General features: G+C 47.1%; 1 long non-coding RNA gene and 1 other non-coding gene across 4 annotated transcripts; both read right to left on the bottom strand.

Annotated features, from left to right (window-relative positions):
• Positions 1 to 27885, bottom strand: LOC137524455 (uncharacterized). 3 transcript variants are annotated; one of them, XR_011022697.1, is made up of 5 exons: positions 27686 to 27885; positions 7827 to 7914; positions 7438 to 7514; positions 3730 to 3762; positions 1 to 236 (listed from the first exon to the last, which is right to left on the bottom strand). It is a non-coding gene; the product is annotated as an uncharacterized lncRNA (long non-coding RNA). The 3 variants fall into 3 exon arrangements; XR_011022699.1 differs by lacking the exon at positions 27686 to 27885 and adding an exon at positions 10688 to 10900; XR_011022698.1 differs by lacking the exon at positions 27686 to 27885 and adding an exon at positions 10693 to 10899.
• Positions 3606 to 3679, bottom strand: LOC137526294 (small nucleolar RNA SNORD60). Its single transcript, XR_011023111.1, has one exon. It is a non-coding gene; the product is annotated as a small nucleolar RNA SNORD60 (small nucleolar RNA).

Below are 27885 nucleotides of genomic sequence, written 5' to 3'. Positions count from 1 at the left end.
ACCATTAAAAATTACTTTATTACTTGTAAGCCAAAATGACAAAAATTGTTCACAACATTACAAGTTCTCATTTGGTTAGTACAGGTCAACATGTATTAATTCCTGATGTATTCATATTAGCTGGGCTCATACTGTATACTGGCATGAGACATAATTAGGATGTCTGACTTTCTTCTCACTGTCCTCAGCACTGTTCTTCAGGTCAGTTCTGCCATCAGCCCAAACTCTTAAGATGCCTATGGAAAAATGTATTAAACATTTATAGAACACCAGCAGGTTTTACAAAGAAAATTGAATAATTCATGTTGCTACCTGTCCCATGGTGGAATATAGAAAATAAGCACATTTCAACCACATTATAGGGTCAGATATGAAATACCGTATAGACTCATGTAAGCCGACCCGCATGTTAGCTGACTCCCCAACTTTTTCCTCAAATCAGGAAAAAAGTGATTGACTCATGCAAGCAGAGGGTAGGAAATAAAGCAGCCCTGAGTTTCAATAATCAAAATAAATTGACATGGTGTCCAGAAAATTGGAGAATCAGTATACAGAAATGATGCCAGCACTTACAGTAAAAAAAAAAAGAAAAAAAAAGAAAAAAGAAAAAAAAAAAACTTAAATGAGCGGACTTGCGGGGGACAGGATCGGAGCAGATCGGGCTTGCAGCCTTGTACCGCGGATCGGATGGCCGGAGTGGAGGACATGCCTGGAGAAGCACAGATGATTTCATAGCCACAGGGGGAACACAGAGCGGATCAGATGGAGCAGACCGAAGACCGAGCAGCAGTGATGTCAGCAACATCTGCAGCCAGTGTGTCACTCTGGCTGAGTCAAGATGCAGCTAGAGGGCATCAGAGATGACACAGCCAGAGCGACACTGGCTGCAGATGGTGCTGACGTCACTGCTGCTCGGTCTTCGGTCTGCTCCATCCGATCCGCTCTGTGTTCCCCCTGTGGCTATGAAATCATCTGTGCTTCTCCAGGCATGTCCTCCACTCCGGCCATCCGATCCGCGGTACAAGGCTGCACACTGCTCTCCACACGGCAAGTTGGCGGCTCACATGCAAGCTGAGACACCCACTTTTGGGCCACTTTTTGGGGGTCAAAAATTCAGCTTGCATGCGAGTATATACGGTAACCTAGTTAACATTAACGCTCTATGGGATGGGGCTATAGGGATAGATCACACGCAGGTAGAAAATACAAGCCTCATGCAGTGTCTAGCTAGGACTTCAACCTGGAATTGTAGCACTAGAAGAATGCGAACCACTTAAAGTGAACATCCAGACTAAAAATCTACTCAGCAGAACTGAAAAGGCTTGGTGTTTCTTTAACAGTTTCACAGCATCAGAGCTTTGTTTTTCTTACCAAAGCATAATTTTTAGCTGCATTTTTAGCTAAGCTCCACCCATCAAAGAAAAAAAAAGCCCTGGCTTTTTTTTCCGTGATGCTGTGCAGAGCATGATGGGATTTCCTGTGTTCACGTTGCCTAGCAACTGGGAGAGGTGCTCAGGACACAGGCCAGTTGGAACTGTGTCTCATGCTCCCTGTCACCTCCTTTCAACCAAAAAGATGGCTGCCATCATGAAATCAAACATTTGCCTGTTCTTTTAAAACAGCAGAGTAACCAAGCAGCTCAGGGTGACCCAAACTACTAGGAATGTATAGGGGGATAAAAGGAACCAAAAAGCCCTCCTACTAAAAAAGCAAAGCTTTGTGTAATTGCCTTCTTAAAACAGAAGGAAATTTGCAATAATTCAGGCTGTCTACATGTGGGTCTGATATGGCTGTAAAACAAAGCTATAGGCTTGCTATAAACCAGCGGTTCTGGATGCTTGCTTGGCTTCACAAGGGCAAAAAGGGATAATTTGCATATTCAGTAGGGCATTGTGGGTAACCACAAATGTTCACTTATAACTGAATTATTGCAAATTTCCTTCTGTTTTAAGAAGGCAATTACACCAAGCTTTTAAAACAGGGGTGGGTAAGAGATTACATTACCCATCTATTTTAATTAACATAACTAATGTAAGTTAATGACAGTATGTTTGTTTAGGCTGGAGTTCCTCTTTAAGGACAACTGAAGTGAGAAGAATATGGAGGCTACCATTTCCTTTTAAAACCATACCAGTTGGCTGGCAGTCCTGTTTATCTATTTGGCTGCAGTAGTGTCTGAACCACACCAGAAAGAAGCATGCAGCTAATCTAGTCAGGTCTGACAATATTGTCAGAGACACCTGATCTGCTGCATGCTTGTTCAGTGTCTATGGCTAAAGGGATCAGCAAGACAGCCAGGCAAATAGTATTGCTTACAAGGAAATATGGTAGCCCCCATATCCCTCTCTTCAGTTTTCCTTTACACCAATAGAGACAAAATGGTGCATTCTCAGGCAAGCAGGAGATAATCAAACTACAACAGTGATCTGATGAACAGGATTTATAGTTGGAGCATTTAACTATTTCAGCCTGTGGTATTTTTCACCTTATGGATGAAAGGAATTTTCACATTTCAGTGCTCCTCCCACTCATTCCCCAATAACTTTATCACTACTTACAACAAACTGATCTATACCTTGTTTTTTCCACCACCAATTAGGCTTTATTTGGATGGTACATTATGCTAAGAATTTGTATTCTAAATGCATTATAATGTGACTAAGTAAAAATATTTTTCAGCCATTATAGTTTTAAAATAATTCATGCTACCATTTTAAAATCCACATTTGGCCACTTGTCCTGGTTATTGCCACATTAAAATTCTATCCCTAGTATAATGTATGGTGACAATATTTTATTAACATAAAGGTGCATTTTTTCAGTTTTACATCCATCACTCATTTTTTGGCCCATTAAAAATTAGTCCCAGCTCAAGTCTGTATGTAAACAGTATGGGCAAGGCCACCTAAATATCCTGGTCGCCTGTGGAGTATGCCTTAGGCCTCTTTTCCATGGACTGTTGAGCTGTGTGCTCCGCAAGCAGTTACCAGGCAGCAGTAAGCAATTGTGAGTCTGAGCGGCATTTCACTACTCAGTCCATGGAAAAGGGCCCTTAAAGAGAACCAGAGATGAAGCACCCTCTTGTATTTTACCTTATAAATCAGTGGGAACATGACAGTAAACACCTAATCTGCTCTTTGTTTCATTGTCCTCTGTTTAATCTGACTGTTATCACCTCTGATAAGAATCCCTGACTAAGCACTCAGGCTGCTCAGTCTAGCTTTGCTACAGAAAGATTATAGCTGAGTCTGTCTTCTCTGGTGTCTTTTCAAGCCCAAGCCTGCCCCCTTGTGGCTCTGCTATAATGACTCAGCTATAATTCCCTGCAAAGCCAGACTGAATGCTCAGTCCGGGATCCTTATCACAGCTGATGACCCTTTTAGCAGGGAGGATGAAACAGAGCATGGTAAGTGTTATCTCTAATGTTCTTTCTGATATATATGGTAAAATACACAAGGGTGCTTCGTCTCTGGTTCCCTTTAACTAGCTGCAGCCCTGAAGGGATTTGAGGCCACCCAGAGAAAAGTGCAATATAAAAGTTCTGTGTCAGCAATCCCAACTAAGACCTGATATGACCCAGGTTATATAGTAAATACAGGTCACAAGAGCCTCAGATACAGCATATCAGCAACTTGGTGCTCAGATGAGGTGTCAGAAAATTAAGGTATCATCAGTGGCTCTATTCACAGATCAGCTAAACTATCACACAGAATGCATCATCTTACTCACCTATTCGGTAAAAAACTCCACTGACCGTTCCATCTATAAAATAGAAACACTGTAAGAAAGAACCCTCACCTTCATCTAGTAACAAGTACAACGGTGAATGATAGAAGTTCCCATTATAGTAGTATGAAGCAGTTTCCCATTACTACAGCATTAACCCCTTTGTGAAAGATGGTCTACGACAAGTTCCCTCTATAGTGAACATCTAAACCAAGGTAAGACACTCACAAGTAGTATCTAGGCTTTGAGTATACGCGTTCCCACATCTAGTGTGAAGTATGCTAACCAGCATACCAGTTATACATTAACAGTGCTGATGTATTTTAAGCATAACTGTTGTACCCAGGCTGCAGCTTACAGAAAACCTAAGCTCAGAAACACAATACTTAAAGATGGCAGGCTCCTTAACCACTTGCCGACCGCACGCTTATACCGTGCGTCGGCAAAGTGGCAGCTGCAGGACCAGCGACGCAGTACTGCGTCGCCAGCTGCAGGCTGATTAATCAGGAAGCAGCCGCTCGCGCGAGCGGCTGCTTCCTGTCAATTCACGGCGGGGGGCTCAGTGAATAGCCTGCGGGCCGCCGACGGCGGCTCGCAGGCCAAATGTAAACACAAGCGCAAAATAATCCGCTTTGTTTACATTGTACGGCGCTGCTGCGCAGCAGCGCCGTAAGGCAGATCGGCGATCCCCGGCCAATCAGCGGGGGGGGGGGGGGAGAAGGTAGGAGGGGGAGAATGTCGCCGCGGAGGGGGGCTTTGAGGTGGGGGCATGTTGCATGCCTGCACGCAGGAGCGATCAGACCCCCCCCAGCACATCATCCCCATAGGGGGGAAAAAAGGGGGGCGATCTGATCGCTCTGCGTGCACCCTGAACACATACATCCATGGAGTTCAACCAGTACCTGATTTCAACTTGATATGGCAGAATCCATATTCTCCTCACTACAGTTATCCTTTAAAGGGAACCTAAACTGAGAAGGATATGGATTTCTCCATTTAAAATACCAGTTGTCAGACTCTCCTGCTGATCCTGTGTTTAATACTTTTAGCCACAGCTCCTGAAGAAGCATGCAGATCAGGTGCTCTGACTGAAGTGAGACTGGATTAGCTGCATGCTTGTTTTCGGGTGTGTGATTCAGCCACTACTGCAGCCATAGAGATCAGCAGGACTGCCAGGCAACTGGTATTGTTTAAAAGGAAACCTCCACATCCCTCTGAGTTTAGGTTCCCTTTAAGGTCAGGGAAGCCTCTGGATCCGAATGAGGCTTCCATCACTGTCCTCCAGACCATCAAGCTATTCAGTGCGGCAGTCCTCTACTGGCATGAGCAAGGTGGCGCAAGTACAGCCATGCTCATGCTTGAACAAGTGCAGCAGCAATCAGATATCAGGTTACAGACGAGCCCTTAGCGGTATGCATTGGAGAGTCCACATCAATATGCAGAGGCTTCTTAGGCAAGTATGATCTTGCACTAGAGCTCCAGTTGAAATCAGGTACTGCTGATGAAATATTCATCTGAGGATGGCAAAAAAACAAAAAACAAAAAAAAAACACCACCTCTGCGCCTCTGGTTACCAACATCTGAGGATTGTCAACTACAATAACCATACTGACCCACTCCTCCAGAGTGCATCAACACGTCAGGGTACAGAATCTGCTGCGTTCCTCCACAGGCGAGTCCGGTGGGGAAACTGCCTATTCTTCCTATGGATTGCTAATTTAATTGCGGTGAGATTCTGGACAGCATGCTTTATTTTTCCGCAGCACTCACCCAAATCCCTACAGCATGGACTTCTAATCTATTTGGGCTGTATCTTTACACCACGGCTGCCACGGCCGACCCAGAAATAGCACCATGTGGAGATAAGCAAAGCCAGTGTATTGTATTGACAGCTGGTAGAGCCATACACTGAATAGGACTTGGCTGATCCCTCTAGATTGTACTCAATCTTAACTTAGAGTCATCAGGGCAAAAAATATAAAAGTGGTACTTACGGGGGCTTCCTCCAGCCCCAAGCTCCCAGCATGACCCTCGCAGCAGCTCACTGCAGGTCCGTCCCCTGCCGATGGCGTCAAGAGCGACCTTAAGGTCAGCCTGCGGCGCTGTAAATCACCGCCACATGGGCCTGGAGTGGACTGCGCAGACGCAGAACTATGGCGCCATCCGCTCAGGCCCACGTGGCGGGGATTGACAGCACCGCTCGCGCAGTACAGGCCGACCTGGAGGTCGTGCGGGCTGCCGATCGCGGCTCGCAGGCTAAATGTAAACACAAGTGGAAATAACCCGCTTTGTTTACATTTGTACAACGCTGCTAACAGTAGCAGCGTTGTACCAGATCAGCTATCCCTGGCCAATCAGCGGCCGGGGATCGCTGTCACATGACAGGCAGGAGCCTGTTAGAGGCTGCACAGGACAGATCCATTCCTGTGCAGCCTCCGATCTCCGGGGAAGGGAGGGAGAATCCTGCGGTGGAGGGGGCTTTGAGGTGCCCCCCCCCCCCCTGCCAGCCACACGCAGGCAGGAGCGATCAGTCCCCCCAGCACATCATCCCCCTAGTGGGGAAAAAAGGGGGCGATCTGGGCGCTCTGCCTAATGTTTGATCTGTGCTGGGGGCTGTAGAGCCCACCCAGCACAGATCTTCGTAATCAGTGCTGGTCCTTAAGGGGGGGTTAAAGGCTGGGTCCTCAAGTGGTTAAGAGGCCCATACACCTAACGATTTTCCTGCCGATATACAGCAGATTCGATCACTGATCTAGCGGCAATACATTACCTGCTCTGGCCGGCGCGTGTCCCCTGGTCTCCACAGTCTTCTCCGCGCTCGGCTCCTCCAACTTCACTGAACTTCCTGTCCCGGCAAGAAGTTCAGTGAAGCTGGAGGAGCCAAGCGCGGAGAAGACAGTGGAGACCAGGGGACACGCGCCGGCCGGAGCAGGTAATGTATGCGGGGGAAGAGGGGGATGGCAGCTTCACAGATTGTGATTGGTTTCATGCTGAAATAGATTCACAATTGTTTGCAGTAAAGGCAGCCAAACGATCCCTCTCTGATCAGATAGGGATCTGTTGGCAAATCAACCAGTGTATGGCTTCCTTTAGGAGAGCATTGGCCTGTGCACCCTCAAGCAGGCACACCACCCTTGCTCCACAGTGATATCCTATTCAATACAGAAGGATGCACTCCACAGGCTTGAACAAACGTTCACTTGACTGCATGTCAATACACTACATGCTATGGGCTCCGCTCTTTTATCAGGCGTTTGATGAAGGACGGAGCCCGTAACGTAGTGTATTGACATGTAGTAAAGTGAATGTTTGTTCAAGCCTGTGGAGTGCATCCTTCTGTATGGAATAGAGCCATACACTGGTCAATGTGTGGGCAGATACAGGGCCGTGGAATTGATCAGAGAGCAATCTGTTGCCTGGCCATACACCTTGCAAATTTCAGCACAACTATTGGAAATCATCCTAGAGCCACCACAACCCCCTCAGGCTCGCCTGTCTACTGGCATGAACCTGGCCTTCAAGTGGTCAAGGTGACGACAAACATCAGGCGTTGCGACAGCAGAGTGGTGAGACTGCCACTGGGCACGGAAGGTGATTGGGCCACAATGTTAAAGTAGCATATGGACACATTTACAACCCCCACGATTATGTCATAACCCCATTTTAGATTTTTACATTAAGCTTGCCAATAGGCCATTGTTTTAAACTTACCACAGTTCATATTGCTCAAAAGAGCATTGCAGAGATCATCTGTATGACGTTCAGACCAAGATATTCATTGTTCGTTCCTGTAATAGACTACAATTAGTCAGACAGCCCACACCATCTCTGAGATGAATGCTATTACTTGACAATTGCCTCAGCCCAAAAAGATTCAAATCAAGAAGTTTCATATGAGGTGTCAGAATTCTGGGTACATCATGGGCAATGCCAAGTAGGGAGCCATACGATTCTAATAACTCAGTTTATGTAAATTGTACACAAATGTATACAACTTGGAAAATGACTAATTTGTATACAGTTATCACATCTCTATCAACTTCGTAGCTTGTTGACCATCCCTAGTGCCAAGTTATAAACCCGGGAAAACAAGAGCTCACCTGATCAAGGAGGTGCCATGTTAGCCATGAGGAAGCGGGAGCCTGTCAGAGATTGCCACATGTCTTCAGCCTACGAGGTCTACCCAACCTGGAAAGCAAGCAGTGGATGAATAAGGCAACTTCAAATCAGACCATCAAACTTTACTGACTAACGTATAACAACTATTGTGGCCACAAAAGCAATTAGACGCGCCTCTTCAAATCACTAGTGTCTTGGTTTGAAAATTCAGTTGTAACCAGTTTAGGATTTAAAGTTGATCCGAGATGAACTTTTACTTATTATTAAGTATTTATATAGCGCCAACATATTACGCAGCGCTGTACAGTGTATATATATCTTGTCACTAACTGTCCCTCAAAGGAGCTCACAATCTAATCCCTACCATTGCCATATGTCTATATTATGTAGTGTAAGTACTGTAGTCTAGGGCCAATTTTTTTTTTCTTAGGGGGAGCCAATTAACTTATCCGTATGTTTTTGGAATGTAGGAGGAAACCGGAGTGCCCGGAGGAAACCCACGCAGACACGGAGAGAACATACAGACTCTTTGCAGATAGTGCCCTGGCTGGGATTCGAACCAGGGACCCAGCGCTGAAAGGCGAGAGCTAACCACTACGCCACCGTGCTGCCCAATTGCATAATTGCGTTCCTTTCCTATTGTTTATAGGGCATTCCTCAACCCAAATACTTTTAATACTCTAATTCCCTATAAACTAAATAAACCACGCCCACAGGTTTTCAGAGAGCCTTGGCAGTAGCAAGCTCATGGGAGCTCAGTCTGGGCAGGAGGAGGTGTTACTAGCCATTGATTTCAGAGGCAGAGGGGGGGGGGGGGGGGGGGGGGAGGGAATTAGGTTTTTATCACAGGCCAAGTGCTCAAGATATAGATAAGCCTGTCTCTGTAATGTTTACAAACATGGCTGCTGTCATTGTATCACAGGAAGAAATAATTATTTTCTACTAAAGCTGTTTGCAGCTAGATTTGCTGTGTAAACTTTAGATAAGATATATAGACAAGTTACTTGTTAAGGTAGCCATACACTGGGCGATTTGCCATCAGATTCGACCAACAGAAATCCCTCTCTGATCGAATCAGATCAGAGAGGGATTGTATGGCTACCTTTACTGCAAACAGATTGTGAACAGATTTCAGCCTGAAACCATTCACAATCTGTGGTGGTGGTGCTGCTGCTCCCTCCCCCCGCAAACATTACCTGCTCCGCGGGCGCGACTGCCCCCGGTCACCGCTGCTTCGTCTCCGCTCTGGTCTCCGGCATGCTTCACTTCTTCCTGCCCGGCAGGAAGTTTAAACAGTAGAGCGCCCTCTACTGTTTAACTTCCTGCCGGGCTAGAAGAAGTGAAGCATGCCGGACCCAGAGACCAGACCAGAGCGGAGACAGAGCAGTTGCGCCGGCGGAGCAGGTAATGTATGCGGGCTCTAGTGAGTCGGTCGTCGGGCACTCGAACGCTGCTAGCGACGCGCTCCCTACCCGCGGGCGATCGACTAATTTTCCGCATGGAGCGATCGACGGGATAGATCGAAATGCGCCGTGTAGCGTGAACGATGTGACAGCAGATTCGATCCCAGTGATCGAATCTGCTGTCGATCTGGCAGGAATCGGCTTAGTGTATGGCCAGCTTTATAGTTAGTTTTTCATCTCGGATCCACTTTAAGGTGGCCACAGATCTAGCAATTTGAATGTATGATCACTCATTTTACAGAATCAAGTGCGTTCCAGAATGCCTAATAGGTTTAATTCACCAGCTTAAATGGATGATATCAATCACACAGGAATCTGCTACTGTTCAATCAGCTCCAAAACAATTTCTGTACAATGGATACACAACAACATTGGTCAGCTTGACCACACTGTAGTAGTTCGCTCAATAAAGTCGTTCAAATCAGAATCACTTGGTGTAAGGCTACCTTTAAATTTTGCATTATGTGTTCCCAGATTGCTCAATGGTTCACCTCTCTACAGATGATGCAATCTTTCCTCCATAAATCCATACATGCTGCAACCATTTCTGTACAAGCCCAACCAGAGAATAGCCACAAGAAACTAATGCTACGCACACCATGCAATTTCAAGTCAGATCAAGTTGGGCAAATAATTTCTAACACATCTGATCTGCTCCTGATAGATAACAGCCCAGATCCTGGGAGCAGATCACAATAGGTTGATCCAGTCCTTCCTTCCAGGAATTGACTTTGGAGTTGCCACCTCCCAAATATGTGTGGCCTGGGATTAAAATACTTTACCTGCAGTGTCTGCTGTCATTCCACATTGGCACCCTGCATGGCTGCCAACATAGTATGTGGACGCTGGTGAAATCACACTCATTCTATATATGCCAGTAATCACAAGGGACACTAACACTGAAGTACAGTAGACAAATGGCAGACACTAGCAGGCGGTGTGATAGGTAAAGTAGTTTAATGCACAGACATAAGACTAGGGAGGAAGTGGCCAGAGGCTCCATCACACACCAGATCAATCACAACAACCCAAGGCTTCCCAGCACGTTCAATAGCTACAGGACTAAATTCTTGCAGTGGCAGATTTTCATCTGATTCAATAATTATCAAATCAGATGGTTAACCAGCCACCAAATCGCTGGATTTACGGCCATCAAAAGGCTCCAGACCCCTCCCAACATAACCCCAGTACTTTTAAGTACTATAGGGTCCTTTTTATACAACAAATAGCATGGACGCTCCAATTGTTGGCTGCTAAGAACACATGAAGAACTGCAAAAGAAATGCAGCACGCAGCGCGATCTGCAACCGGGAAGATCGATGTCCTCGCATTTTACATGCAATTGGAACAGACTATAGAAATTTGCGTATAACAGTTACCTTACCAGCTTCCTTGCAGGGGCGCCACTCGTTACAGGCCACCTACGTCCAACAGCACATGGGAAAGACCGTCTAGCCCGCCGCACCTATATTTTATAGTACACAAATCCTGTCTTGCTATTGGCTCGAAAAGTCACATGCCTCTACCCCAACCAATGTCACCCACACGCCTATTAGAATCCTATTTCTCCGCCCCACTAGGATAGTACAACTCTCGGATTGGTTAGGGCAGGGGTCGGCAACCCGCGGCTCCGGAGCCGCAAGCGGCTCTTTTTCACCTTTGCCGCGGCTCCTAGGCCGCGGCTTAGTCGCGGCTCCGGTGCTGCAGGGCTGCCCATTCTGACACTACACCGGTAGTGAGTGTCAGTGGCTGCGGCGCGCTTGTTACATGTGCGCGTGTGACGTGTGCTGCCAGCTGGCCGGTGTTGTGTCTGATTGCGCTGCCCTAAGGATTACGCTGCCGCGCATGCTCAGTATCAACATCGGCTAGAATTACACTGCATCACGTGACATGTCTTAGTACATGCGCAGATGCAGTATTTTTAGGCTGCCCTAGAGCTCCACAGCCTGGATACATAGTGCTTCCTGTATTGTACTTCCTGCCCTATTGTATTGGCTGGCTGCAGAATGCTTCCTGTGTGGTGGAGGAGGTCACGAGCATATAACGTGAGTACTATGTTGTGCCTGTCAGTCACTGTCACTGTGGTGGTCTTAGCTCTCTTTTCCACTAACAAATCGCTCGCCCCTGGCACTGTCCCTGTATGTGACTGGCAGCATTGTCCGGGCACTGTCCCTGTATGTGACTGGCAGCATTGTCCCGGGCACTGTCCCTGTATGTGACTGGCAGCATTGTCCCGGGCACTGTCCCTGTATGTGACTGGCAGCATTGTCCCTGGCACTGTCCCTGTATGTGACTGGCAGCATTGTCCCGGGCACTGTCCCTGTATGTGACTGGCAGCATTGTCCCTGGCACAGTCCCTGTATGTGACTGGCAGCATTGTCCCGGGCACTGTCCCTGTATGTGACTGGCAGCATTGTCCCTGGCACTGTCCCTGTATGTGACTGGCAGCATTGTCCCGGGCACTGTCCCTGTATGTGACTGGCAGCATTGTCCGGGCACTGTCCCTGTATGTGACTGGCAGCATTGTCCCGGGCACTGTCCCTGTATGTGACTGGCAGCATTGTCCCTGGCACTGTCCCTGTATGTGACTGGCAGCATTGTCCCTGGCACTGTCCCTGTATGTGACTGGAAGCATTGTCCCGGGCACTGTCCCTGTATGTGACTGGCAGCATTGTACCTGGCACAGTCCCTGTATGTGACTGGCAGCATTGTCCCTGGCACTGTCCCTCTATGTGACTGGCAGCATTGTCCCTGGCACTGTCCCAGTTTGTGATTGGCAATATTGTCCCGGGCACTGTCCCTGTATGTTACTGGCAGCATTGTCCCGGGCACTGTCCCTGTATGTGACTGGCAGCATTGTCCCTGTATGTGACTGGCAGCATTGTCCTGGGCACTGTCCCTGTATATGACTGGCAGCATTGTCCCTGCCACTGTCCCTGTATGTTACTGGCAGCATTGTCCCGGGCACTGTCCCTGTTTGTGACTGGCAGCATTGTCCCTGGCACTGTCCCTGTTTGTGACTGGCAGCATTGTCCTGGGCACTGTCCCTGTATGTGACTGGCAGCATTGTCCATGGCACTGTCCCTGTTTGTGACGTGCAGCATTGTCCCTGGCACTGGCCCTGTATATGACTGGCAGCATTGTCCCGGGCACTGTCCCTGTTTGTGACGTGCAGCACTGTCCCTGTATGTGACTGGCAGCATTGTCCCGGGCACTGTCCCTGTATGTGAGTGGCAGGATTGTCCCGGGCACTGTCCCTGTATGTGACTGGCAGCATTGTCCTGGGCACTGTCCCTGTATGTGACTGGCAGCATTGTCCCTGGCACTGTCCCTGTTTGTGACTGGCAGCAATGTTTGGGCACTGTCCCTGTACGTGACTGGCATCATTGTCCCGGTCACTGTCCCTGTATGTGACTGGCAGCATTGTCCCTGGCACTGTCCCTGTATGTGACTAACAGCATTGTCCTGGGCACTGTCCCTGTATATGACTGGCAGCATTGTCCCTGGCACTGTCCCTGTATGTGACTGGCAGCATTGTCCCCGGCACTGTCCCTGTTTGTGACTGGCAGCATTGTCCCTGGCACTGTCCCTGTTTGTGACGTGCAGCATTGTCCCTGGCACAGTCCCTGTATATGACTGGCAGCATTGTCCCGGGCACTGTCCCTGTTTGTGACGTGCAGCATTGTCCCTGGCACTGTCCCTGTATGTGACTGGCAGCATTGTCCCTGGCACTGTCCCTGTTTGTGACTGGCAGCAATGTTTGGGCACTGTCCCTGTACGTGACTGGCATCATTGTCCCGGTCACTGTCCCTGTATGTGACTGGCAGCATTGTCCCTGGCACTGTCCCTGTATGTGACTGGCAGCATTGTCCCCGGCACTGTCCCTGTTTGTGACTGGCAGCATTGTCCCTGGCACTGTCCCTGTTTGTGACGTGCAGCATTGTCCCTGGCACAGTCCCTGTATATGACTGGCAGCATTGTCCCTGGCACTGTCCCTGTATGTGACTAACAGCATTGTCCTGGGCACTGTCCCTGTATATGACTGGCAGCATTGTCCCTGGCACTGTCCCTGTATGTGACTGGCAGCATTGTCCCCGGCACTGTCCCTGTTTGTGACTGGCAGCATTGTCCCTGGCACTGTCCCTGTTTGTGACGTGCAGCATTGTCCCTGGCACAGTCCCTGTATATGACTGGCAGCATTGTCCCGGGCACTGTCCCTGTTTGTGACGTGCAGCATTGTCCCAGGCACTGTCCCTGTATGTGACTGGCAGCATTGTCCCGGGCACTGTCCCTGTATGTGACTGGCATCATTGTCCCTGGCACTGTCCCTGTATGTGCCAGCATCAGCCACCCCAGTGCCCCTAGTGTGCTGGCATTAGCTACCCCAGTGCCCCTAATGTGCCAGCGACTTTCACCCCAGTGCCCCTAATGTGCCAGCGACTTTTTTTTTTCTTGGTTTTATATTTTTATCTATTGAGTTTGTGTCTGATCTGGTTTTTATTATTTGTAACTGCTACAGCAACACAAGGAGATATGCCCAAGGGGCTGGGCATATCTCTGGAGCTTTCACTTCACTTGCAGCCTGTGAGCGCTGCCCATTGCTTGCTGTCTTCTGAACAAATGTGTATACCATTTATGGCTAGCTGCACCAGGTAAGGATTATGATTTTAATTTTAGACTAGCTAGGGTTCACTGTTGGATATGTTTCACTGTTGAATATGTTTCACTGTTACATTAGTTTGAGGTTTTAACCTTTTTTTTTCTTTTTTTTTTGGACAATTTTCATTGTTTGAACATGCTTCACTTTTTTATATGTTTCACTGCTAGATTAGTGGTTAGTTTCTCTCCTATGGGGCACGTCACCGCCGTTGGAGAGTCTATTAGGGATAATTTGTGCACAACTTATGCTGAAGCTAACGCCCCCTTTACTGTACCTGTTTTGAATGCAAGGTGTGTAACCTGCCCGTTATTTGAGCTCTGCATACCTGTGCAGGTAGTCAATTCAGGTGCAGCGTCTGTTTGGAAGCGCTGCCATTTCCTTCTGCTGTACAAAACTTAAGTATACTTCAGGCTAGCTGCCTCCAGGGGTGTCAGCTTGCATTCAAATTTTAGAATTTAGATTAGTGTTAGCACATAATTTGCATCTGATTTGTATTCAAGGTGTGTATTTAGCCCCAAGGGGCTGGGCATATCTCTGGAGCTTTCACTTCACTTGCAGCCTGTGAGCGCTGCCCATTGCTTGCTGTCTTCTGAACAAATGTGTATACCATTTATGGCTAGCTGCACCAGGTAAGGATTATGATTTTAATTTTAGACTAGCTAGGGTTCACTGTTGGATATGTTTCACTGTTGAATATGTTTCACTGTTACATTAGTTTGAGGTTTTAACCTTTTTTTTCTTTTTTTTTTTTGGACAATTTTCATTGTTTGAACATGCTTCACTTTTTTATATGTTTCACTGCTAGATTAGTGGTTAGTTTCTCTCCTATGGGGCACGTCACCGCCGTTGGAGAGTCTATTAGGGATAATTTGTGCACAACTTATGCTGAAGCTAACGCCCCCTTTACTGTACCTGTTTTGAATGCAAGGTGTGTAACCTGCCCGTTATTTGAGCTCTGCATACCTGTGCAGGTAGTCAATTCAGGTGCAGCGTCTGTTTGGAAGCGCTGCCATTTCCTTCTGCTGTACAAAACTTAAGTATACTTCAGGCTAGCTGCCTCCAGGGGTGTCAGCTTGCATTCAAATTTTAGAATTTAGATTAGTGTTAGCACATAATTTGCATCTGATTTGTATTCAAGGTGTGTATTTAGCCCCAAGGGGCTGGGCATATCTCTGGAGCTTTCACTTCACTTGCAGCCTGTGAGCGCTGCCCATTGCTTGCTGTCTTCTGAACAAATGTGTATACCATTTATGGCTAGCTGCACCAGGTAAGGATTATGATTTTAATTTTAGACTAGCTAGGGTTCACTGTTGGATATGTTTCACTGTTGAATATGTTTCACTGTTACATTAGTTTGAGGTTTTAACCTTTTTTTTCTTTTTTTTTTTTTGGACAATTTTCATTGTTTGAACATGCTTCACTTTTTTATATGTTTCACTGCTAGATTAGTGGTTAGTTTCTCTCCTATGGGGCACGTCACCGCCGTTGGAGAGTCTATTAGGGATAATTTGTGCACAACTTATGCTGAAGCTAACGCCCCCTTTACTGTACCTGTTTTGAATGCAAGGTGTGTAACCTGCCCGTTATTTGAGCTCTGCATACCTGTGCAGGTAGTCCATTCAGGTGCAGCGTCTGTTTGGAAGCGCTGCCATTTCCTTCTGCTGTACAAAACTTAAGTATACTTCAGGCTAGCTGCCTCCAGGGGTGTCAGCTTGCATTCAAATTTTAGAATTTAGATTAGTGTTAGCACATAATTTGCATCTGATTTGTATTCAAGGTGTGTATTTAGCCCCAAGGGGCTGGGCATATCTCTGGAGCTTTCACTTCACTTGCAGCCTGTGAGCGCTGCCCATTGCTTGCTGTCTTCTGAACAAATGTGTATACCATTTATGGCTAGCTGCACCAGGTAAGGATTATGATTTTAATTTTAGACTAGCTAGGGTTCACTGTTGGATATGTTTCACTGTTGAATATGTTTCACTGTTACATTAGTTTGAGGTTTTAACCTTTTTTTTCTTTTTTTTTTTTGGACAATTTTCATTGTTTGAACATGCTTCACTTTTTTATATGTTTCACTGCTAGATTAGTGGTTAGTTTCTCTCCTATGGGGCACGTCACCGCCGTTGGAGAGTCTATTAGGGATAATTTGTGCACAACTTATGCTGAAGCTAACGCCCCCTTTACTGTACCTGTTTTGAATGCAAGGTGTGTAACCTGCCCGTTATTTGAGCTCTGCATACCTGTGCAGGTAGTCAATTCAGGTGCAGCGTCTGTTTGGAAGCGCTGCCATTTCCTTCTGCAACACACACGACTGCTGACGGGACAATGACTGTTCTCTGTTATTATTTCTCCAACAGATTATGGCGCAGATGATAATGGTGCCGCACTACATTTACCAGCAGGAAACTCCATTGCAGAAAATATACACAGCAGACGTCACCATGAGGACAAATCTTCTGATAGATCACATCCTGTTAGCTCAAAGACACATCCTTTTTATCTTCTGAGTGTGGGAAACGTTCTTGTTTGAAAACTGGTCTACGTACACATCACAGAATTCACACAGGATAGCGTCCTTTCTCATGTGCAAAGTGTGGGAAATGCTTCAGTCAGAAATCTGATCTTGTTAGAAATCTAAGAAATCACGCAGGAAAGCGTTCTTATCCATGTTCCGAATGTGGAAAATTTCCTGTGTCAAATCAAATGTTATTAAACATCAGAATTCACACAGGAAAGCGTCCACATTCATATGCAGGTGTGGTAAATGTTTCATGCAGAAAGGTAGTCTTATTATACATCAGAGAAGTCACACAGGAGAGCGTCCACATTCATATGCAGAGTGTGGGGAATGTTTCACGCAGAAAGGTAGTCTTATTATACATCAGAGAAGTCACACAGCAGAGCGTCCTTATTCATGTTCTGTATGTGGGAAATGTTTCATTTGTAAATTTATTTTTCTTACCCATCACAAAGGAGAGCGTCCTTATTCATGTCCAGAGTGTGGGAAATGTTTCAGCCAGAAAGGTAATCTTACTACACATCAGAAAAATCATGGTTGAGCGTCCTTTTACATGTTCTGAATACATGAAATGGTTAAAAAATCAACAGAGAGATTCCCTTCAGAGAATTATCCGTTCTAAAATTTAACTTTTAATCATCAATCTAAAATCACATATATTTTATATTTTTCTTCTAAGGTCTATGAGGTAGGTGTATATTGTTGATCAACATATGACCGCAAGGTCCATATAGCAGTTGGTCCCACCTAGTCATCCGAAGCTTGACAGAGCGTGTGAGCACAGCTCTCACTTTTATTTCTTTATACAATGATTGCAATGTAATGTTTCTATGCACCTTATATTTTAGCACTTAGCACCTTTTTGTCCCTGACGACGGCCCCATTAGAAGGGGTTGAAACATGTTGGATTGGTGGTGGGGGGCTTTGTAAATAGCACCTTAGCAATCTCTAGTGAGGACTAGGTGGGACCAACTGCTATATGGACCTTGCGGTCATATGTTGATCAACAATATACACCTACCTCATAGACCTTAGAAGAAAAATATAAAATATATAAAATATATGTGATTTTAGATTGATGATTAAAAGTTAAATTTTAGAACGGATAATTCTCTGAAGGGAATCTCTCTGTTGATTTGTTAATTTCAGTCGTGTGTGTTGAATACATGAAATGGTTGTCAGAAATTTGTATTTCTTAGACATCACAGGAGACACAAAGGAGAGCGTCCTTATTTGTGTTCAGAGTGTGGGAAATGTTTCAGTCAGAAAGGTAATCTTACTACACATCAGAAAAATCATGGACGAGCGTCCTTTTACATGTTCTGAATACATGAAATGGTTGTCAAAAATTTGTATTTCTTAGACATCACAGGAGACACAAAGGAGAGCGTCCTTATTTGTGTTCAGAGTGTGGAAATTCAGTCAGAAAGCTAGTTTTATTAAACTTCAGAGAAGTCACACGGGAAAGCGTCCTTAGTCATGTCAGGAGGAAAGTTACAGTCAGACAGCTTATGAAGCTACGGGGGAAACAAGCACACGTCTCCTGGAAGCACATCTTATTAGAGCAGCAGCAATCACGTGGCCTCACAGTGCTGGAACTACACTATAGATGTCACCTGCTCTACATTCAGGACTTTCTCCAAGCTGGGGACTCACCCTAACCTCTCATTTCTTGCTGATCATCTCAGTACAGTCACCTGCGATGAGTCAGACTGTATGCCCATATGACTGACATATAACCAAACTCATTGTTTACAGCGGCGGAGCGCATATGGAGAGCGCGTCCGCCGCTTATCCAATGGGAGCTGAGTGCCATGCGCTCCAGTGATGGCAGAGACAGGCCAAGACCCAGAGGCTTGCGCCTCAGCGTGGGTCTCGGCGCTCTGCCACCTTGAGCAGCCAGTGGATCTTACACCCCCGAGGACTGGAGCTCCACACCTGTGCTTTAGGCAGTGTTAACATTTGTCAAATTGCATGCATGTTTTTGCATGCAAATTTGCCTATTAATTTAAAACCAGTTTCGGTCAGTGGGATAGTTAACACTAAAGGAGCCATTTTCTTTGGTTACTCTTTTGGGCACGTTCCTTTAATTTTTCATCTCCTTAGTGAACATTACATATTTACTTTATTGTTCACATTGCAGCGCTGCTTTCATTCATTCGCCCAACTATGGTACTCATCATACCTAAATGATCTATGTCTTGTTTTTGTTTTTTAGGGCCAAATTAGGGTTTTTGTGGTGTGTTTTTTTTTTTTTTTTTTACTATTTTCTATGCATTTTAAAGGGGTGAAATTGACGAATGACAATGTCTTCATTAAACAATGCTATTGTAGATAAAACTCACACATGTTGTTTGCCCATTTGTCCTGGTTATGTTACTAGTACAATGACATTATTGTATTTAGAAATAAAGGTGTATTTTTTTCCATGTTGTGTTTTTCTCCCTCGTTGTAATCTATTAATAATTACAAACCCTTTATTGCAAAAATAACAGTAATACACCCTCATGGCAACATATTTCAAACGCAAGGTAACAATAATTTATGGCCTATACTTAATTTTTTTTTTTTGTATGGGGATGTAGGATTGCGTTTTTCCCTTCCTTTTTTTTAGGTGACAGGGGTCCGAGCTGAAAGACGCATCAAAATGTATTCCACACCTCATTTTGATTATGTTAAGTCACCTATACGTCATTTGATAACAAACTTGATGCACAGCATTTCATTATTTTCAGGCCGGTTTCTCACTGTACAGGTCCTTCTCTAAAAATTGGCATATTGTGATAAAGTTCATTATTTTCTGTAATGTACTGATATACATTAGACTTTCATATATTTTAGATGCATTACACACAACTGAAGTAGTTCAAGCCTTTTATTGTTTTAATATTGATGATTTTGGCATACAGCTCATGAAAACCCAAAATTCCTATCTCCAAAAATTAGCATATTTCATCCGACCAATAAAAGAAAAAAGTGTTTTTAAAACAAAAAAAGTCAACCTTCAAATAATTATGTTCAGTTATGCACTCAATACTTGGTCGGGAATCCTTTTGCAGAAATGACTGCTTCAATGCAGCGTGGCATGGAGGCAATCAGCCTGTGGCACTGCTCAGGTATTATGGAGGCCCAGGATGCTTTGATAGCGGCCTTAAGCTCATCCAGAGTGTTGGGTCTTGCGTCTTTCAGCTTTCTCTTCACAATATCCCACATATTCTCTAATGCTGACATCTTCCACAACGCTTTAAATAGAACATAGTCTTGTTACTAATGACTTCAAAAAGGTTTGGAACCACGGACATAGATGGTTGAAGTGTTTTTATTAAAAAAAAAAAACATTAGTAATTAAAAAAAAAACAAAAAAAACCCCACAAACCTCTTGACAAACAAATTGGCCATGGTTAAGGCAACCATATATCTAGCGATGATGAGCCGACCAAAATACAAATCTCTCTGTAACCGAATCTGATTAGAGAGAGATTGACCAGCTGGCCATACACTGAGGCCAATCATCGTTCAATTTCATACTGAAATGCCACTGTAACATTGCTGAAATTGATCACGAATTGGCCTTGTAACGCCGCATCTGGCCACCTCGCTTGTGATACTATATCCCCCGTAATGTTAAATGTCCCCCCCCCCCCATTGCAAGTTATACATTACCTCTCCGCCGTGCCTGCTGCTTGTCCTCTGCTGGCTCCTGGCTTCCTCCATTCTCCGTACACACATGCTCCACGTGGTTACCTAGTAACATGCCCGCATGTGTGACATCTGACATCACACGCGCGTCCTTACTAGGCAACCACATGGGTCGCAAGTGTCAGGAGAACAGAGCAGGGGAGGATACGGAGAGGTAATGTATCACTTGCACTGGGCAGTGGGGGAACATTTAACATTAGGGGAGAATACGCCAGTCGCATTGTCAGTGGTGCATGCACTCGTCGCCACAGATTTTCATCCAATTCGATTATAATAATATAATTGGATGGTCGATCATCCACCTAGTCATCTGATGTATGGTTACCTTTACTGCAGGGTTTGGCCGAGTGATCAGGAGCCCACACGGGGCAAATTAGGGCCTGATCTGATGGGTAGGTGTGCTAGGGGGTGACAGAAGGTGATTGATGGGTGTCTCAAGGTGTGATTAGAGGGGGGAATAGATGCAAGCAATGCACTGCCGAGGTGATCAGGGCTGGGGTCTGAGGGCGTTCTGAGGGTGTGGGCGGGTGATTGAGTTCCCTAGGGGCAGATAGGGGTCTAATCTGATGGGTAGCAGTGACAGGGGGTGATTGATGGGTAATTAGTGGGTGTTTAGGGTAGAGAACAGATGTAAACACTGCACTTGGGAGGTGGTCGGATATGCAGGCGATCTATTGGTGTGGGTGGGTGATCAGATTGCCCGCAAGGGGCAAGTTAGGGGCTGATTGATGGGTGGCAGTGACAGGGGGTGATTGATGGGTGATTGACAGGGGATCAGTGGGTTATTACAGGGAAGAACAGATGTAAATATTGCACTGGCAAATTGATAAGGGGGGGGGGGGGTCTGAGGGCAATCTGAGCGTGTAGGCGGGTGATTGGGTGCCCGCAAGGGGCAGATTAGGGTCTGATCTGATGGGTAACAGTTACAGGTGGTGATAGGGGGTGATTGATGGGTAATTAGTGGGTGTTTAGGGTAGAGAACAGATGTAAACACTGCACTTGGGAGGTTATCGGACGTCGGATCTGCGGGCGATCTATTGGTGTGGGTGGGTGATCAGATTGCCTGCAAGGGGCAGGTTAGGGGCTGATTGATGGGTGGCAGTGACAGGGGGTTATTGATGGGTGATTGACAGGTGATCAGGGTGGATAGATGCATACAGTACACTGGGGGGGGGGGGGGGTCTGGGGAGAATCTGAGGGGTGGGGGGGGGGTGATCAGGAGGGGGCGGGGGGGGGGAAATAGCATTGACAGATAGTGACAGGGAGTGATTGATGGGTGATTATGGGGGTGATTGGGTGCAAACAGTGGTCTGGGGGGTTCTGAGGGGTGCTGTGGGCGATCAGGGGGCAGGGGGGGGGGAAATCAGTGTGCTTGGGTGCAGACTAGGGTGGCTGCAGCCTGCCCTGGGGGTCCCTCGGACACTGGGACCACCAGGGCAGGAGGCAGCCTGTATAATACACTTTGTAAACATTATGTATGCGCCAATCCGGGTGCTAGTAACCCGCCGGCGCTTCCGAACGGCCGGCAGGTTACAGCGCGAGGGGGCGGAGCCAGTCGCCGGCGGCCGATCGAGTCACGAATGACGCGATCGCGCCGCCCATGCCCCTAAAAGGACCGCCGCCTTTGGGTATGAGCTGGTCCTTGCGGGCTCCACTTTCCGGCCGCCTCTGTGCGTTAGGCGGTCGGGAAGTGGTTAAAAGTGCAACGCAAACACAGAGGGCCCAAGTTTTGGTGACCCTTTCCCCAGAAAATTCACATAATTGTGCAGGTTTTCTCGAGAAAATACACCTAATGTGAGCAGATTTGAACAAAAAGCATGTTCAATAACCCCAATATGCACAATCATTAGTAGATCTGGCCCCAATATGCACAATCGGTAGCAGATCTGGCCCCAATATGCACAATCGGTAGCAGATCTGGCCCCAATATGCACAATCGGTAGCAGATATGGCCCCAATATGCACAATCGGTAGCAGATATGGCCCCAATATGCACAATCGGTAGCAGATATGGCCCCAATATGCACAATCGGTAGCAGATATGGCCCCAATATGCACAATCGGTAGCAGATATGACCCCAATATGCACAATCGGTAGCAGATATGACCCCAATATGCACAATCGGTAGCAGATATGGCCCCAATATGCACAATCGGTAGCAGATATGACCCCAATATGCACAATCGGTAGCAGATATGACCCCAATATGCACAATCGGTAGCAGATATGACCCCAATATGCACAATCGGTAGCAGATATGACCCCAATATGCACAATCGGTAGCAGATATGACCCCAATATGCACAATCGGTAGCAGATATGACCCCAATATGCACAATCGGTAGCAGATATGACCCCAATATGCACAATCGGTAGCAGATATGACCCCAATATGCACAATCGGTAGCAGAAATGACCCCAATATGCACAATCCTTCCTCAGCAGTTCTGACCCCTTCAGCACCACCTGAAAAAGAAAAGAAAAACTATTTACTCACCTACAGCCAGAAGACCTTCTTTCCCGACCTCCTGTCCCGACCTCCTTGTGGCGCGCAGCGCCCACGATCCTCTTCCTTCCCGATGACGTCACGAGACTTCCTGCCCGTGCTGAGAGCAGGGCTACGGGAATATGGCCGCCCAAAGCCCTGCACTGCAGACTCGAAGTCTGCAGAGCAGGGCTTCGGGCGGCCATCTTACCGTAGCCCTGCCTGCTGCTGTGAACTGACTTGGCGTCTCTTAGACGCCTGAAGTCAGTTCACTCCAGGGGGTGCTTGGACAATTCTAGGGGGTGCTTGAGCACCCCCTGGCACCGCCCCTGCTCACTTCCACCCATCACCAGTCAGCTAGTAGCCATGACCCACTAGAAAAGAGCGGCAGATATAATAGGCACGCACTCAGCAGAGAGGCATAGCTTGAGCTGTCAGAGCAATCACTCTCTTCCCTTGCATGCACATGTGACTGAAAGGGAGGTGTTTAAATTGGAGTGGGAGTGAGCAGGTACCTATGACAGCCAATCAGCCTGCACTCCCTCATGGACCCCCCGTCCCCTATAAAAACGCTGCTGCGTCGGCCATGTTACAGTCTGTCTTTGGCTTCTATAATGAGAGGAAGGGAGAGACACATTGCTGAGGAAGGGAAAGCGTTAGCTAGGCCTGTTTTTTTACTTTTCTGCCAACACCAGCAGGGTCCAGCCCAGGACTCCAGGTGGAGTCCTGCTACAAATAAAAAAAAATTCTGTCATGTGCACATTCCTAATTTTTCTGGACTGTGGTGCTGAAATGTGGCAGCAAAAAAAAAGGCATGATGTACATGATGTCAATTCCCCTTCATAAGCATTATCTTGTCATGGTGAAGTGGCTTGCATGTCACAATGAACCAATTACCTATATAAGTGTGTTAGGGACACACCCAAGAGGATAAGGTTGTTGCTTCATTGTGGACAGACCAAATTCGATCGATGGGCTGGGTATGTTTTGGCTAAACCTTTGGTCACCTCAGATGATCATTCAATAAATACAATACAATACAATACAATAACATTTCTATAGCGCTTTTCTCCCATAGGACTCAAAGAAGCTTAGGCTCTCTCAGATTCAGTAATTGGTAGTAGGATGAAGTATTCACACAACAAAAGTTATATTTCTGCAAATGCCAAACTGAACAGGTGGGTTTTCAGTCTGGATTTAAACACGTCCAGGGATGGAGCTATCCTGATCTGTTAAGGTAAGGAGTTCCAAAACGTAGGGGCAGCATGACAGAAGGCTCTGGGACCAAAAGATTCCAAGTGGACTCTGGGTATGACTAGATTATTAGAACCTGTGGATCTGAGAATGCGGGGATTGCTACGTAGCTGCAACCTATCTTTCATGTATCCAGGGCCTAGATTATTCAGGGATTTAAATGTCAGTAGGCCAATCTTGAATAGGACCCTCCATTCTATAGGTAGCCAGTGAAGGGAGTGCAGGACTGGTGTTATGTGGCAGTGACGGGGTTGGTTGCTTAGCAGTCTGGCAGCAGTATTCTGTAAAGCCTACTAGGCCAACACTGGGTCCACACAGCAGTACCAGTGTTTTCTGGATCACGTTACGGTCATTAAGCTAGCTCTTCCTGACCATGGGGGCTGGAAAACCGCCATGGCCGGGACTCAAGCCCCAAAGGCTTTGCGTTGGATACTGGGGGTGGTCAAGTTATTGGCTGCTGTTGGCCTGAGGTTTGTGGTAACACTCAGAAAATGGTACATGTAGGCAGTTTACATTTTAATAAAATTGAAACATGTAAACACTCTCACAGGAAATCAATTGCATAAGAACTTTTAGTGCGATTTCTAAAATCGCCAGCGCTTGAAAAATTCTGCAAACGCTCATAGTGTGAACAAGCTAGAGCTGGGACTAGGTCCTACGGCACCCAAGGCTGAGACACCAAAGTGGACCTCTCCATCCCTCCCACCCCAGCCGTCACACACTGATTGCTATTAGACTAAAAGGCGCCTCAGGGCCCTAAACCACCCAACACCTTAAACCAGGGGTCTCAAACTCGCGGCCCGTGGGCCATTTGCGGCCCTCGATACAATATTTTGTGGCCCTCGCCGGCAAAAGCTTCCTTATAGTTCTCTTCAGTGCTCCCAAGTAATCTGCCGCATCCCCGCTGCTGAACGAGGGCTGCAGAGCCCCCAAATCGCCTGGGGTCAATCCGCCAGCATTTCCTGGAAGGGGCAGAGCTTTCAGCTTCAGCTCTGCCCCTCCTCACGTCAATCGCTGCATGGATCGCCGCCTCTCCCCGCCCCTCTCTGTGAAGTAAGAGTGAGAGGGTCGGGCAGAGGCGGCGATGCGCCACGATTGTGAAATTCCTTATGCGGCCCAGCCTCATCCTGACTTTGGCTCCTGCGGCCCCCCAGGTAAATTGAGTTTGAGACCCCTGCCTTAAACTCTAGTCATGTTGCCTGCAATCACTGCCATGTATCCCCTTTTCTTAATTCTCTCTGCGTCAAACACAATAGGGGAATGATAGCTGAGTGAGTTGTGCGCCCCCTCCTACACTGCGCCCTGAGGCTGGAGCCTCTGTCTCGCCCCCTCCTACACTGCGCCCTGAGGCAGGAGCCTCTCTTGGCCTCTGCCTCTGTCTGGCGCTGGAACAAGCCCTTATACTACATAGATTTGATAAAATTGGATGAAAAAATTGGGATCTTTCGTGCCCTCCTGCAGGGTAAATTGAGTGAATGTATTGAATAGGTAATTTAGGCAGATCCTAAAAGTACAGGTGAGAGAAGAAAAAGAAAAACAAGATCTACTTGCCTGGGACTTTCCTCTAGCCCCTGGCAGCCTATCTGTCCCTCGCCACAGCTCCAGTGTCAAAGGATCCCCTCCGTTGCAGATGCCCATCTTGCCAGGTCGTCATCACCTGCACAAGCACGTGTCCGTGTCACTCACAATTGCGGTCACATAATCTGGAATGATCTGCGCAGGTGAAGAACTACTGCACCTGCACAGAACACTCTAGACTAGTGATGGGTCGTTCGCCAACCAGCCGGCTCTAAGAGCCAGCTCTTTTCTGCGAACGACAAGAGCCGATTCCCACTTTGAGGAGAGCCGGTGCCTCAGCTACCCCACATAGCCCTGCTTTGCTATGTAATAAAGGGCGCTGAGGCATGCTGGGAGATGTAGTCCTCCTCTTGCAGCTTTTAGGAGTGTATGGGTGCGGAGCAGAGCAGTAGCAGGAGGGATTGCCGCAGTCAGAGAAGCAGTCTGGAGTTGTCATGGAGATGGGGGCGGGGCTTTTACGCAGATTCTGAGTGGTGTCTAGTGATATTTAATGAAGAGCCGATTGAGAGCCGTAAGAGCCGGCTCTTTAATGGGAGCCGATTCAGAAGAGCCGACTCTCTGAGAAGAGACAGAATTCCCATCACTACTCTAGACTACGTGGGTGCGATGGCAAGGTGGGCATCTACTTAAAGACAATGAGAACCGGGAGTTAAGGGTGGCCACTGACGATCCAATCTTTTTCATCCAATCTTACCAAATCTATGTGGCGCTTTGAGTCCGCCAGGAGAAAAGCGCGATATAAATGTTATTTGTCTTGTCTTTGTCTATGTAGTAGAAGAGTAAACTGAGTGATTATACTTGAACAGATACTATAGGCAGGCCCTTCTATTACATGGAATGGTAAGATTGGATGAAAAAAATTGGATGGTTAGTGGCCACCCTAAAATACAAAGCAGGATACTTACCCCAGGAGAGGGAAGGCTCTGAGTCCTAATGAGCTTTTACTCTCCTCTCCCGGTCCTCTCGTTCAGGGGGCAGCTCCTCCATTCATTCAAATCCCCTGCTGCGCGGGACTTCAGAAGTCTTCAGGAGCCGAGTCCTCCCGAAGACAGGCGGCTCCAAACTGCGCACACACACGAGTGCACATGAGAGGCCGCTCGCGCAGTGTAGAGAGGCCCATCTTCAAGAGCACTCGGACTCCCAAAGGCTTTTCGAAGCCTCCGTTCCAAACAAAAACGCAGCATGCAGTACCGATTAAAAATCGCAAATCGGAATTGCATGTAAAACCACATCAAAATCGCAATCGCATATAGTGTGCAAGAGGCCAGAGCCAAAAAAGATGAGAAACTGAGGAAGATGGCATGTACGATGAGCTGTCCAGATGCCCACCGCTCTCCTGTTCTCCTCCTTTGCCTGATAAATTAACACCGGCAACCTCTTCTGGGTCGCCAGAGCCGGGCAGCACCACGCCTACGCTGGACCGGCTGCGTACACCCGACAGCACTCGAACCCAACTGGGAACTCTCTGCGCATGACCTCAAGGTGACATCATGCGCAGTGCACTCCTGGCCGCAATTGCGTGCTGTATGATGGGCACAGGTGGGCCAGGGTAGGCGCGGTGCTGCCCATCTTCAGCGAGCCGTGGGGAACTTAGCAGGCAAAGGAGGGGAACGGGGGGGGGGGGGGGGGGGGGGAGCGGTGGTTATCAGGAAAGCTCATTGTACATGCCTGCTGCCCCCCACATTTCTAATAAGCGAGTCGGCTCCGGTATCCCATATATATGGGGATTTGCTCTTGGAATTCACCCTGACTGCATGGAAAACAATACTTTACTCTGTGACTGGACACATATTAAACTCCATGGTAACAGCAGGACATCGGGACAGATAGTGTCAAGACAATATATACTGTACAGCGTGGTTTAAAATGTTGGCACTATAAATACTAAATAATGATAATATAGCCCAACTAAACAGTGTCTTTGCTCCTGGTAGTTATCTCACATAAAATGGGTCTCTACTGTTAAAAAAAAAAAAAGTACAGTGACTGTATTACTGTGGAAACGGAACAACAGCTAGACGGCTGATTGGATTACAGTCTCAGTATTCTAAATCAAGCACTTCTAACTGCTGTCTGCCCTAACGTCCTGTCCTCCTGTCAGTAATCTTCTGCTACAATCAGCCACCTTCAGCGCATTACAATAGACCCCATTCACAGCACGGAAGTGCTGCAGATTAATTACCATTGGAGGGCAGCTCTGCAGAAGCACAGTCTGAGCTGTGCTATGTCTGATTGTGTGCTGCCTTCTCTCTGTGGAATGAGGAAGTAATGTCTGCGCATGTCTGCCATGGAGGGCAGCTTTGAGGCAGCGCAATCAGACATTACACCGGCAGCCTATCAGAGAGGCCGCCGGACCAGTGCAGGGCTTCGGGCGGCCATTTT

The sequence above is a fragment of the Hyperolius riggenbachi genome, chromosome 7 (genome assembly GCF_040937935.1).
Source record: "Hyperolius riggenbachi isolate aHypRig1 chromosome 7, aHypRig1.pri, whole genome shotgun sequence".
NCBI lineage: Eukaryota > Metazoa > Chordata > Amphibia > Anura > Hyperoliidae > Hyperolius > Hyperolius riggenbachi.
Note: the sequence above shows the minus strand (reverse complement) of the source record. Positions and strands in the feature narration are given on the sequence as shown.